We start from the raw sequence: 14,264 nt of genomic DNA, 5'->3' as shown, positions 1-14,264 counted from the left end.
GGCCGGAGGTACAGGTTGAACAGCAGTGGCGAGAGGGAGGAGTCTTGGGGGACTCCACAGGTCGTGGGAGTTTTTGCCGCTGTATAAGGGCCCAGACGAACGGCCTGAGTTCTTCCAGTCAGGAAGGACTCGATCCACTTAAGAGCAGTACCCTGGATGCCTGCCTGACCGACACGGTGGAGGAGGATGTTATGGTCCACCGTGTTGAACGCGGCAGACAGATCCAGGAGTACGAGGGCTTGGGGAATCGCCGCATCCGCGTTACTCCTCAGTGTGTCCAGGACTGCCAGAATGACGGCCTCAGTAGAGTGGGCAGGTCTGAAGCCGGTTTGGTTGGGCTCAAGGTGGCAGGAGGTTTCAATAAAATTTGAAAGGCATCGAGTGACGTGGACCTCCATTAATTTGGAAAAATAAGGGAGGAGGGAGATGGGGCGATAATTGGATTGTTCCGCGGGGTCAGCGCCAGGTTTCTTGAGGAGGGGCACTAGAATGGCCTCTTTGAGAGATCTAGGGACAATACCGCTGCTGAGTGAGCCATTCAGCAGGGGTAAGATGCAGTCGGGTAGGTTGAGGCAGATGTTCCGCAAGACCGATGGCAGACAGCAGTCATTGGGGGAGCCTGATTTGACCCGGGTAGCGAGTTCCGCTAACGAAGTGGGGTTGAGGGCAGGGAGTGTAGTAAGGGTCAGGGGGTTATTAGGGGAGGTGTCCGAGGGATGTGACTGGGGTGGAGGGGGAATAGAGTTCTTGATTTTTATGATCTTTTCCACAAAAAAGAGGTTGAGAGCATCGCATGTCTCTTGGGTGGGGGTCTGGGCTGGGAGGGTTCTGTCGTCTGTGGTGAGTTCATTCATGATTTTGAACACCTCTTTTGATTTGTTGACCGCTGACAAGAGTCTATTGGAGAAGTGTACCGATTTGGCTAGGGTGATGGCAGTTTTGTATTCTCTGTGCGCAGCCGTGTAAGACAGTCTGACTGAGTTGGAGTAATCACGTCTCCAGATCCGTTCCAGCTGGCGCACTTTCAGTTTGTGTTGCTTAAGGTCATCAGAGAACCATCTGTGGGAGTTGTGATGCCTAGTACGGGGGAATTTAGTTAGGGGGCGAACTGGTCACTGGCCGTCTTCAGCCAGGAGCCGATATCACTTTCTATTGCGTCAATGTTGTCTGTGGAGTTGATGACTGGGCGGGTGTCGGCCAGGGTCGCGAGAAAGCCCTGGGAGTCATATGTGCTCCATTTTCGTGAGGAGCCACCAGCCATCAGAGGGGCATGAGTCCTGCCGACGACAGTGATGGTGGTGTCGACTAGGTAATGGTCTGACCATACGCAAGGGGATATAGCTGGCTGGGACAGAGCCAGATTATGGGTCCAGATCTGGTCGAGGATATGGCCCTTGATATGAGTGGGTGAGGTGACCTGTTGGGTCAGATTCAAGCTATTGAGAGTTTCGAAGAGCTCGATAGCATGAGGACTGGCGTTGGTGTCATTGAACCAGTAGTTCAAGTTGCCGAAAAGGGCGAGACTAGAGTGCTGTGTTAATAGATTGGACAGCTGTTCACTCATGATGGTGGAGAAGGATGGCATAGGGTGTGGGGGCCGGTATAAGAGGAGGAGCGTGAGGGCACCGGCGTCAGTTTCTAGGCTAATAAGCAAGTTGTCCACCTCAGGGAGGGGGAGGGAGTATGAAGAGATAGAGTTCAGGCGCTTAGAGATGATGGCTGCCACCCCACCCCCGGGCCGGTCACCAGGGCGGTCGGCGTGGAGAATGTAGTAATCAGGGGAGAGGGCCGCCAGAATATCTGGGAGAGACTCTGCAGTTAGCCATATTTCCGTGAGCAGAAGTATGTCGGGATTGTTAGTGGACAGCAGGATGTAGATGTCGTCGTGGTGTTTTACTAGAGAGCGGGTGTTCAGATATGTCACCCTGATGGAAGTGTCGCTCCTGGTCGGTTTAGCTGAAGGTTTGCGTCCGCAGAAAGAATGAGGGGCAGGGCGCATTAGACCGGCTGTGTGTATGCGCCTGATGGTGTTAGGGGACGGCGCGGCATAAGGATGCTGCAACTCTCTAAGGGATTGTGACGAGTATGAGATGGTATGGCCAACATGGCTGGCCCTAGGGCCCGGCCTGGCACGGACGGGCGCAGACGGGCTTACCTTCGGCGCACCTTCGGCGCGCATCCGGCGCGCCCGCTGCGCTCGTCCGCTGCGCTTCTGGGGAGAGGGGGACATTTTATAGTGGTGGTCAAGGTGGGAGGGCCGAGTAATTAGTCTGCTCGCCCTCTGACTCACCCAAGATGGGGGACGAAGTTAGTGGGAGCAGCGCCTAATCGGCTGCTTGAGGGATTTCGAGGTGAGCGCGAGCGTGGGCTATCAGGTAGGAAATCGTATGCCGGGTTGGGAGAACGTGAGCGGAGTGTTCTTATTAATTGCACCCCGGCATGCGGAGACATCCCCGCTATCTCTTCGGTGTCTGCTGGAGATGCACCGTGCCTGTCTCTATTTGTTGGATGCTTCCTCACAGCCCCCGTCAGAGGTCCGCTCCTATGTTGCCACCCGCCAATTCCTCTAGGTCACCTCCGCCAGGATTGCTCTATCTATGGATGACAATGGAGTTCGCAGTGGCTGGCGCTCAGTTCTGCGCCCTTTCCAACGTGGCGTATTCCGCACCGGACACGCCCGGTCTTCCTTGCTCCTGTGTCACGTTTGCCTGTGCACACTGTAGAGTCCTGTCTGCACCCCTCGCACCCTCAGGGAAGGGCCATATATATGTTATAGTCTCCCGCCTGGCTGCCACTTTCTCGTGCACTGTGTGAATCCCAGCTGTCTCAGTAGTGGTAGGCACTCAGTTTGGCGCCCTTTGTAATGTGGCTTAGTCAATGCCAGATACCCCGGTCTTCCCTGCTCCTGTGTCGCACTTGCCCGTACTGTACTGTAATGTCCTGCCTGCACTCCTCGCTCCCTCAGGGATGGGCCACACATGTGGTGCAGTCTCCCGCCTGGCTGACACTTTCCCGGGCACTATACAGGTGTTTTGCTGTCCCTGTCGCTATGCGTAATGCATATGTTGGAGAGGGAGGGAGGGAACGGAGTGATCACCAGTGATCTTCCCCTCCCCGGTCTCACCTTGGTGTTCGTCCGCCGGCTGTGTGGGGTGGGGCTTTTCCGGGGCTGGGATGAGTGCAGCCACGCCAGGCCTAAAGCCGCGAGTCTTTGTACCGCTGCCTCCGGCCAGACATATTTCTTTTTCATAATCCTCTTTTGTTCGACAAATCCTTCCCCTTTAGCTCATTCATGACTTAACTCTACTTCATTCCATATATCTAATGTTGCAAATCAAATAACATTTTCAAATGCAGTTCTACAGTCAAGAATAATTTTCACACAACTCTTGTCCTCGAATCTTGGCAGCCGTTCAGCTACACGGTCAGCGGGTCACATCATGACTTCACTGCGCATGCGTAGCTTGCCTCCATCTCGCCGCCATCTTTCTTTCATTATGCATAACAATAGGCCCAAACGTACACTATTAATAAAGGAATCATAAACAGATGTTAATTTTTCAAATATATGATTTTCACTGTTCACCCACTTCTACTCTAGCCCATACTAATACTGTTTTATTTAAGCAGAAGCATTAGCAGCAATGGCTCTCTTTTAATTTCAAACAAGCATATGCCGGGCATACGGTGCCTCAAGACTTCATGTTGATTGTTCTTGCGCTTGCGTGAGAGTTTTCCCTCTCAAAACAAGTTAGTCACGTTACTATCTAAGCAAAACTAGTTCGCACATGCACCAAAGCGTTTTCCAGTTTAAAGTGGGCTTTAGTCACGTTGCATTTTATTCTTTGTTATTTAAGCATGCGTAAAGCTCTCTTCCCATATGTAAATGTTGTGCCCATTATTAATTTAATTTTCTTTTCCATTTCTAATGATTAGTACTATTAATGAGGGATTGCTACGAGCAAGTTCCTATCCGCCGCTTTCGATACAGTATCTCATGAGATACTGTTGAACCGGCTGGGGCAGGTGGGAATCGGAGGTACTGTGCTGACCTGGATCAGATCTTTCCTCACAGGTCGGACCCAGAAGGTCTTTCTACGACCTTTTGAATCAGATGGTAAACCTCTTTTCTGCGGAGTGCCTCAGGGCTCTGCCTTGAGCCCCCTATTTTTTAATGTATACCTGGCTCCATTGGCAAATGTGGTGGAATCTTGGGGGGTCAGAGTGATCTCTTACGCTGATGATACTCAGCTTGTGTTTTCATTTAGAGATCACTCTGACACCAATTTCATCAATTTTCGCCACTGCCTCAGCAATATCTGCTCCTGGATGACCTCTAACCACCTTAAATTGAACACCGACAAAACGGAGGTTTTGTTTTTTAATCAGAAAACCGTGCTGCCTGCTATCCAATGGTGGCCAACTGTACTGAATCCTCCTCCGGTCCCAGTCCAGACAGCATGAAACCTGGGCTTTCAATTTGATAATGCACTGTCCTGCAAATCACAAATCAACAAGGCCACAGCAGCTTGCTTCGGCAAATTACGTATGATCAGGAAGATCTTCCCTTACCTCCCTTTGGACTCCCGCAAAACCATTGTTCATGCCCTAATTACATCGCATTTAGATTATGCCAATAGTCTTTATGCGGTCGCCCCCCTGTACCAAATTGACCGTCTGCAAATAGTTCAAAATGCTGCGGCGAGACTGATTGGCAATATTCCTATTCGCCGCTCGGTTGCTTCATACCGGAAGAAGTTGCATTGGCTTCCCATTGCCCGTCGCATCCAGTTCAAAGCTTTGATCCTTGCCTTCCGTGCCCTCAATGGGCTAGGCCCTGGATACTTGAGAAAAAGACTTAAACTGTCCCATTCTGTCAGATCCCTGAGATTGAACAGCCTGCGCCTCCTGGTGGTACCCAGATTCTGTCGTGCCAGGAGTGGTGGCAGAGCTTTCAGCGTAGTAACAGCTAAACTTTGGAACAGCCTCCCTCTTGATCTTAGGTTCATTGACTCGGAGCCTTTGTTCCGAAGAAAACTGAAAACCTGGTTGTTTACCATCTCATAACCAGTTCATTTCTCTCCTGCTTGCAGTCTGTAGCGCCAGGACACCCCCGCCGGGGGTAGTCGCGCGCTTTATAAGCTTCATAATAAATAAAATAAATAAAAATAAAATAAAATAAGTTTCATTTTCTTGAATCCTTGCTCCAGCAGTAGTTGCACACAGTCCTGCCAAGTGTCACGCAACAGGTGTGACACTCATGCATTTCAGTGCGGCGATCTGCATCACCGCACTGAAATGCATTGTCACGCATAATGCCGTAGTCTCAGCTGTCACACAAAGCACACCACAAACAGTAGTAGCTGCAAGCTCCAGTGCCTGGCTGACTGCTCTCACAGGCATCGAGCAGTTCCAGCAGCTGAGCCGACTCTCTTCGACTCACAGTGGCACTCAGTAAATGCTTTACAATGTATCTATATGATCTCCGCGGCGCCGCTGGGCTGAGTGACAATCTCAGACTGGCCGTAGCGCCGCAAGGATGTGATGTCACACGTCCTGCTAACATCGCGTGAATTTATGTTTGATGAGCTGCAGTTAACTGGTTCGTCGTCACCTTGCACAGTGTGAGTTTTGCGGGCCCTGGCCGCGCTCGCTCACACCACACTGCTATTCGCACTTCAGACCTGTCCTGCCTGCAGCCAGGTCACAGGACAGGCCCAAGAACTAAAGAAAGGCAATGCCGCCCGCCGGCATTTTTATTTCAGAGCAGCCGGGGCTGCCTAACTCGAGGGCACTGAGGGAGAGGGCCCTGCTGCAGTCAGGAGATCGTGGACCGTTGAGAGGCACTCAGGGCTGACTCAGCATAAGCATGGGGCAGAGAGGAAGAAAAGCCGAGAGGATTCATTTCCCATTCCCCACGCCCCCTCCGACCCACCCCCCCTCGCCCCCCCAAGGTTGGTGTGACAACTTCTCTCTACGGGAGGGGAGGGTCCGTGCAAGGACAAAGGATCAAGGAGAGACACAGCATACTGTTGCTCGTCTTAAACTCTGCCGGGGCGCATACTTACCAAATGCAATAATTGCTCATGGAGGGAACGAAGATTTTCTTATGCCAAAGAAACTAGCACCACAACTACTGTTAGTAGATGGTCCCGGGCCTTGTCATGTCCTCCTTCGGTTGTCCCAGTCTGTGTGACGGGATGTTTCATGTCCTGCCTGCCATGGGCCCCAAGGCACAGATGAATTAATTGCTGTTCCCCTGCACGCTTTGCTGCATGTCCCTGAGTTAAAGGAGGAAGCCGGTGTTCAACAATCGATCACATGTTCACCTCCTCATGACCTGGGCACATACTGTTGCTGTGCCCTGCTGTCCAGCCCGTCAGAGACCAACTCATAGTGAGAGCAGGGGCACAGATGTAGACTGCAGCACAGCTGTCTGCCTGACTCTCTTAAGAAGAGACAGGCTAACGATCTCCGCTGTGACACTCAGGCAGCTCCTCTCAGCGGCTCATTTTGACTATTAAGAGACCACACAAGGTAAGTTAGATACTAATTTAATAATTCACTGATGAAATTCAAAATGTTTATTAAGAGAATGGGGAGGGTGGCCTCCAGCACAACATATCACATTGTAAAAAGTTGTCTGTTTGTGCTGTAAATGCAGGCCATCTCAAAGTTTAGTCTGCACTAATAAATCACCAAAACTGCTAGTTTAGTTAAAGGGTTTAATATCCTTAATTGACAGTGGTACTACAAGCAGCAGCCTTTATTTTTTCCGGCACTGTGACACTTGCTTAGTCAGAGTAAGGCAGATAATTAATATCCCTGCTAGAGAGCTGTCAGAGTTTTGTCTCATGACTGTTTTCATTCACTATTTAGTAGAGCAGAAAGCTTATATGCATACTGCAAAGAAAGTATAACAGCATATTGTATTGTAATGAACTGTATTATATGGAGATAGCTCGGTGGGTTGCTGCTTTTGTCACAGAGAACCCTTTGATTTTAGTGGTTCATCCACACCTGAAGCTGAGGTTGGGCTGGAGGGTGCTGATTATTTAAAAAATAAATAATTTCTTTAAAAGCACCTGCTACTGAGTTCGACTTTCTTATTGGTGAAATGTGTGTGATTTCTGAAATTTGTCTGTTTGCATGGACTTCATTGCATGATTTGGCCACAAGAAGTGTAGCTCTAACTGTCATGCATTTAGTTGTTAAATGTCTTTTGTAAATTCACTGAATCTATGACAATGTTACACATAAGCAATCTGAGCATTAGCAGCTATGTCCAAATAAATGTAATTTCTGACATTTATATGATTCCCTCGTCTTTTACTGCTTGATTTTGCTAGCGAGACAGTGTCGCTCATAGTCGTTGAAATGTCACTCATAATTACACTGAAATTATGAAAATGTCACTCATAGCATTACTTGAGATGCTGGACATAATGTAAAATGCTAACATACTAAAACAAAGACAGAATTATAATACTTCACTCCAAATAAAGACTCAATGCAGGAACATAAAGCAAATACCATTGACAAACCCGTCAAACTGCACTAAAAACAACAAAGAACAACAATATAATAAATAAAACGTTACAATTTCCTTCTTCTATCAGGATTAACCGGCAATTGTGTGCCAGTCACAGAAACGATTACGAATAAGCAGATAAAACTTTATAAGTAAAATAGTAGGATTTGCAGTGTGCCTATCAAATGAGTGAGCCTGTCACCAAAATGCGGCACCAACTGCAAGAAGAACGTCGTGGAAAATGATCGCGGCAATAGAAAGCAGCCCAATCTATGAAAATGGCAGCCAAAGAAATGCGCTTTACGTGTGTTTTCCAGAGGGATTAGGGCACACTACATCTAGGATGCACGTCAGCACGCCTGTTGCCTAGAGATGAACCCGGAACTACGCGTGTTATTAAGAATCTAGGACACAAGCCCCCGTACGAGAAAGGATTTGAAAGAAACTGGTAACTCCCTGATACGGCGAGGATTCAGCTGCCAAAGTGTGAGCCGCACTGATATCCAAAGCGCAAGCACACGTCAATGGTAAGCACTACCGTTTATTTTAAAACGATGCTGTCGCTTAAATGAAGTAAACATTATTTCTTGAAGTTTTTGCTCACCTCGTAGCGTATAGAGACTTTGAACAAGTGATGTAGATGCAGCACAAAGACAGCGGGGGAGCGGCAATGTCTTAATATTGGAATGAAGCCCATCAGTAAGTGATCCGTCCCTAGTCCTGAAACGGCTCATCACACCCTGGTGTATCTAGTAAACTCACTTGGCAAGCATTATACCGACTATGCATTTATTCTGCTTGTTGCACAGCCGAAACCCACCCATTGCCAAGCTGCACCTTGAACAAGGGACCGTTTATCGCCCGCCACCCTTATCTGTTTTTACTTTCCCAAATGTCACATACGGAATGCTCACAAACAATGGTCAGGTCTTGTGAGCACTGCATCCGCCCACCCCACCTGCAAGTAGCGCTGCCAAACTTAACACGAGTCTGACACTGTTGTGTACTGTCAGAAGGGGTGGGGGGGTTACTTACTTGTTGTTCACAAGCTGCGCCGACCGGAACTTGTCCCAGGCTGCTCCTGAACCATGGCAATTGTAATTAAGAGTGAACGCGCCTTCTCTGGCGATAAGTGACCAACTCACTTCCCGCAGTCATAGCGGCCAAGGTTTCAGAATGCTATGTGTGACATTTTCATAATGGCAGTGAAATTATGAGTGACAATTCAACAACTATGAGTGACACTTTATCGCGGACTCTATCACGCGATGAAGATGAGGGAAACATATAAATATAAAAAAAAATTGCACCCATTTGAGCAACAAGAAACTCTAAGCAGTCATTTAACTAAAGTGCACTAACAGCAGGCAACTGAAAAGCAGGCTGAGTCAGAATGTGTGACTCCACAATTCTCAGACTCAGTACACTTCAGGCCAGGGATGCAGGTAGCTTAGAACAATCAAAGCATTCGTATTACTTATTAATAGCCAAAGCAAGTTAGCTGAGCTACTAAAACAGAGATGCCTTAGCCAGCCTTTGCACACCCTGAAAGGGTGTGTGAGGGCATTACATCCAACAAAATGGATGCCCCACTAAACCTTACAGCATCCAGAAACACCAGGGTGACACGTACATTCATTATCCCTAGGAACAGCTCAGCCCCTTTTTGTATACTACAGTTTTACTGTCTCGAGCAAAGGTGGTGACTGGTCTAAAATTTCTTTCACTTCTAAACAGGGGAATACATTTAGAGGTGGCATTTGGTGTCTCACAAATCCCCTCCTCCTCCTTCAGTAATGCAATCACTGCCTGATGGCTAACGGTTCTCCTCCCTGTGCATGGTGCGGATGACTGGGCCCTAAAGCAGTGCAGCAAGGGAAAGCTGAGAGCCTGGAGGCCTGATTTACGCCCTAACACTTACTTGAGTGAACGCCCGCCGTTACATCCGGTCTGCCGCAGTCCAAAACTGTAAACTCCACTAATGTAGGGTGACCAGGCGTCCCGGATTTGCCTGGACGGTCCCCGTTTTTCACCAGCTGTCCGGGCAGATTTCGAGAAATTTAGCTCATGTCCTGGTTTTTGGAGAGGGTCGACTAAAAACAGGAGGAAGTGTTTTTTATGTTTTACAAAGCAGGGATAGTTAGCAGATGTTACAAGAAAGTAATTTAATTCACAGGAGAGCTACTGGGTTTAAAAATAGCATTTTATGTATGTTCTTACTGCCTGTTTTGTAATTCTCTGCTGAGGAGCGCTGTCATTTTGTGCGCTCGCTTGACGTAAAATTATAGTCCTTCTTCTATTTTTGTGAAATGTCCCTTTTTTTGCTTTAAAATCCTGGTCACCCTACACTGACAGCACCATGACTGGCAGCGGCCGCACGGGTTCACTCGCCAAATCTATCTAATATCCAGCCTTGCTTATTGCGACGATGGCCAGCCTGACTGTGAGCCGGCTGCAGTGCCAGTGTTTTGCGCCAACGGCCGCCCGCCGCGATGCGATCGTCATGCCTCTTGCGCAGCAGGCGGCCATGAGATAGAGACTCCGAACATGGCGGCACTCTACCTGCCATCCGGATTAATCCCGGCCCCCATGGTGTGCCATGACTGACAGCACTTTGTGTAAGCGGCCTCTCGCCGCGCCGCAGCCAGATATTGCACATTATTGCCAGGCAACACAGCAGGCAGCTGGGGCAGAGTGCGTTGATACAATGTAATGCTCTCAGCCACTCCAGAGCTAAGCGCAGATGGTGGTTTAACTATTTAGGAACTAGCCCAGCAACCGGTGCACGTCTCTTGGGAGAACTGAAGCACAGAGAGCTGGTGAGGGCTGTTGGTGGCACACACTGGCAGGTGGTGGCAAATGCGTGACAATGCATTTCAGTGCGGTGATGCAGAACACCGCACTGAAATGCATGAGCGTCACACCTGATGCGTGATACTTGACAGGACTGCTGTTGATGGGTCCACAACGAAAATCCAGCACCGCTCATTGCCAACAAAATGTAGTATGGACTCCAGGCAGAATAATACACGAAGCTCCAGTGACTTGAAGTTGATCTTTAATCCAATAAGAGAACAAAGACTGCTTCCCTACACCGCAGCACAAGTGCTTGCCAAGTGCTAACACTCTAGAATCCCTAAGAAAAAGCATCGTCCCATTGTACATTCTAACAGTAGAAAGACATATTTAAAGAACATAATACCATGTTACATCCTCAATATACTTAATACCATTCTACAAGAAGGTCTGACTGCTGGATCTGGTTCTTTATAGACATGAGTTGTGTGGGAGTAGGAATGCGGCAATAAGAGGTGTCTGGTGAGGTTGTGGAATCTGATGTGGTTTGTTGAGGTAAGCTGGGCTTGTGTTGTGTACTGCTTTTTAGGTGTGACTGAGGAGTCTGAGCAGAACTCGTATCCGTATGGGAAACCAGTGAAGCTGTCTGAAGTGAGGAGTTATGTGCATGCAGCGTTGTATGTTAAGTGTGTTCCTGGATGCTGAGTTATGTATGGTTTGAAGTCACCTAGTCAGTTGTGTGTGAATTCTGTCCTAGAGGGGATTCCCATAGGCAAGTTTGCTTGTGATGGGTGCTTCGTTAATGGTTCGGCAGATGTGGGTTCCAGCATCTTCATTGTGTGAACGCAGGAAGCCGAAACGGTGTTAATTTGGGCATTCATGATGAGTTGATTATCAGTATTTATAAAGAGAATCTTGGTGTGGGTGGATTGGGTGGATGTGGGTTCTGAGTTCTGCCGGCCACCCAGGTGTAGTCAAGCTTCTGCCTAAGATCACCACTTCTGTCTTGTCGGTCTTTAGTTTGAGAAAGTTGTTTTTCATCCAGGCGGTGACTTCTGTCATGGAGGTGGATACATTTGTTTGGCTGTTTTGTTGGAGAGGGAGTGTATCAGCTGTGTCATCAGCATAGGTAAAGACTTTGATCCCATGGAAGCAGTTGATACTTGTGAACGGGATCATATGTGTGTTGAAGAGGGCTCGGTTGAGTGATGAGTCTTGTGATACTCTACAGGTGAGGTTGAGGGTTTCCAAGCAGGGGTCTGTTCATTTTTTTTATCTTCGCTTTTGCTTTGGCATCTCACAATACTATCTCCAGATTAAGATACCCAAGCTTCCATTGCACGTGACAAAAACCTTTAAGATCTTTCAATTTGATTCACAGATGCTGTTAGCAAGTACGTCCTAAGTCTCTCCATTTTTGTGACTCTGAGGTTGGCAACAGAGCACTGATTTGGATCTTGTACTGAGGCATGACTTAACTGCCTTTTCTTTATGACTTGTTGTCTTCATTGCTTTACACCATATCAGAGATACACTTCTGCAATTAGGGAGGCGTGTTGCACACCTAATGAGGAAACCGAGGAACCAAGTCAGCATAATGTTTGTCTTTGCCATGCTGATAGAATATACTGAATTTGTCTTTTAAGTGGAAACCCCATTGTTCTAACCTGGGGTGCATTTTTACTTTGGGATTATCAGAGTTAATTAATATTGGCTGGTGATCAGTGATCATAGCGAAAGATTTGCCATAAATAAAAATATAACAATTCTCACATGCCCATAGACTCTCCTTTTCGGCTTGCGAATGGACCAACTCCGACTTGATGAAACTGTGATTGATTTATGCGACTATTCTTCTTGGTGCTTTGGGATCACCAGTTCTCTGTGCTTGAATCACACCAAGATCCACAGAGCTGGAATCAATGGCTGCTCGGTGTGGAGAGCGGGTCGCAGTAGGCCAGATTTTCAGCATTTGTGATCATTTCACAAAAACTTTGGAAGGCCATTTAATGTTTTTTGACCACATGAAAACGAAGCCTTTCTCTCAGATGTGCACTAATTGATGCAAAGCCTGGTATATATCCTTATATACCGGGAAGTTCTGGCAGGTATCCAGGTGGCAGTGCAAAGGCAGAAACGTTCTCATGATCAATGCCCTCTTTGAGAAAATATGACTATAGATTTTTAAGGATGATGTCTAAAATTGACACTTCTCTTTGTTCAGTCTGAGGAGGGCTCCTTATAGTGCCTGGCGGACTATCAGTAATGTGTCATCATGTTGCTCCTGTGACTTCCTAAATATTTGAATGTGATCACTGTAACTGAGGAAGTTGGGTACACCTTGAAGGACTTTTCTTATTTCTTGAGTGTTTCGTGAACTGGAGACTCTACTGCTTCAATTAATTTGAGGGAAGGGTAGGAGAAAGGTGGTGTTATCCAGTCTCTCCGCATTACTTGGTAGCACAGCTGAGGTGGATGGCCTCATGGCTGGCTAACCAACTTCGTTGGGAAACTGGGATTACACAAGTGCAACTAAGTGACATTTCTCTACATGGGCTTTCATTTTCAGATGCAGCCCATCTAGGTTCTTGGAATGCTTGAAGCGAGAATTCCCACACCCTACAACATTACATCCTTTTTCCTCAGCTTTACCACTGATAGGATTCCCAATTGTGAGTGGTATTCTCATGAGACACACCCTAGCGATATGGGATCAGGCTGGTATTACTACAATCTGCGATTTATTTTCCGATGGTGCCCTTATGAGCTTTCAGGAGCTCCAGGAATAATATGGCTTGCATGGAGAGGCCTTCTTGACTTTCTATCAGTGATAGCCGTTGTTAAGGTCTAGGCTAAAAAAAACAACCAGAGTCCTTAGGATCAGCTTGATGCTCAAGGTGGTCCACCTTTTGACAGCCCCAATTCTGTATGTTAATATACTGCAGAATACTGGAATGATCAAGCAAGGGAATGAAAGGGGTTTGGGAACAGCTGGGAGGGAGACCTAAGAAAAGATAAAAAAAGATTAATGTGTTGGTCTTTCTTAATTCTACATTCAAAACTTTACACTTACTCTCCCCTAATATACCAGAAAAAAGAACTCTGCTGTTAAGGATCGCTTTATGCGACGATTCTCTGAGGATACAGCATGATACATAGATTGCAGCAAGGTTTACTTGTGGACCATTTAATTTTCAACTTACACTGTCTGTATTTTAAACACTACCCACTACATCAGGGATTTAGCTTTTCTTCACAGGGTCTCTTCGTCATCTTAAGGATTTTGGGGCCTCTGGGCCAAGCGTATTTTGGGGGCCCCTGTTAGGCTCAATTTTGAATTGGCGATCCAATTTTATCTCTTAATTGTCTGGTCAAGTCACTGACAGTGCAAAGACACACTCCTCCAAATTCTAGATGTGTTGACATCTCATATACAGGGACAGTGACTTGTGTTTTCAATATTGTAACAAAGCAGCAACTCACTAATATTGCTCCAAATAATTTATGTGACTCCCTCCCATTTCTCATGTCAGGTCCTGTTTTGCTCCAAAATAAACATTTTCATGGATGTTGCATGAAACATAAACCCAACATTTCTCTGAAAAAAGTCTGCAATAGACTCTCACAAATCATCCATATTAAAAATAAATTAAAGGACAACGGTATTTAAAACATTTGTTTAAAAATGATTCAGATCAGGGCAGGACTCTGCAGAACAAAGCTGTCTCTATCAGGGGGCCGCCTCAAAGGCTGGGGCCCTTGGCCAAAGCCCACTTTGCCCATGCCTTAAAACATCTCTGCGTCATCGTATGATCTTGGTGATTTGTCTCACCACCTCTGTTAAAAGTAGTAAATCGACTCTCATTTAGCGTTCAAGATTACACTTGTTTAGTGTTCTTTCTTTTATCGACATAATATCCGAATAACCTTTAAAGCG

The 14,264-nt window shown here is 47.1% G+C and overlaps 1 protein-coding gene and 1 long non-coding RNA gene across 4 annotated transcripts in view; one reads left to right on the top strand and one right to left on the bottom strand.

The window, feature by feature from the left end:
• LOC144763146 (uncharacterized) overlaps window positions 1-8,609 on the bottom strand; it is a 257,891-nt gene extending 249,282 nt beyond the window's left edge. Inside the window, exon 1 of one of the 2 annotated variants that reach the window (XR_013596167.1) lies at window positions 8,567-8,609. This is a non-coding gene — a long non-coding RNA (uncharacterized LOC144763146). Of the gene's footprint in view, window positions 1-7,600; window positions 7,679-8,566 lie in introns of those variants that run through there. The other variant, XR_013596166.1, reaches the window with a different exon arrangement.
• The window catches only part of TBC1D32 (TBC1 domain family member 32), a 940,667-nt gene continuing 934,302 nt past the window's right edge, over window positions 7,900-14,264 (top strand). The window contains exon 1 of one of the 2 annotated variants that reach the window (XM_078648467.1): window positions 7,900-8,058. The gene's annotated coding sequence lies outside the window, so the exon portion shown is untranslated. The remainder of the gene's footprint in view (window positions 8,059-14,264) is intronic. The other variant, XM_078648468.1, reaches the window with a different exon arrangement.

This window comes from Lissotriton helveticus, chromosome 6, assembly GCF_964261635.1.
Source record: "Lissotriton helveticus chromosome 6, aLisHel1.1, whole genome shotgun sequence".
NCBI lineage: Eukaryota > Metazoa > Chordata > Amphibia > Caudata > Salamandridae > Lissotriton > Lissotriton helveticus.
Note: the sequence above shows the minus strand (reverse complement) of the source record. Positions and strands in the feature narration are given on the sequence as shown.